Source organism: Myripristis murdjan, chromosome 9 (assembly GCF_902150065.1).
Source record: "Myripristis murdjan chromosome 9, fMyrMur1.1, whole genome shotgun sequence".
Taxonomy (NCBI): domain Eukaryota; kingdom Metazoa; phylum Chordata; class Actinopteri; order Holocentriformes; family Holocentridae; genus Myripristis; species Myripristis murdjan.
In genome coordinates, this window is record NC_043988.1 from 20892920 (window position 1) to 20893442 (window position 523).

Here is a 523-nt window from a genome sequence, read left to right on the forward strand (position 1 = left end):
CTTGGACCCCGGGCGTTTAAAAGAACCAGGCGGCTATTCGCTGCAGGCCTTTATTTATTTTTGCACCAGGTCATTATCGTGATGACAGCTACTGTCCAACATATTTTCAGTCAGTCGATTTAATATTACGGTACACCCTTTTGTTCTAACGTTAGCTAGCGCTCTTATTTTGACAGAAAACAGAAGTGCCGCACAGTTATTGTGTGGCTAACTGTTTACTTCTGCAAAAATAAGGTGAATAGCCTTATTTTAGGTTACCTCATTATGATGCAAATAATCGCCCCGGCGGTTATTCGGGTGGGTGTTTAATACGCAAAATGCGTGCAGACCCCAGGCGTTTATAAGAACCCGGCGGCTATTTGCGGCCGGGCGATTAATTGGTGAAATACGGTAGTTTTTTTTGTTTGTTTGTTTGTTTGTTTTTTTACACATAAGAGTGCATTCTTTGGATTTTTTTTCAGCCATGCTTTTTTCTTTTTTTTCCATTTTGACCAACATATTAATCACAACAAACAGTCTGAGA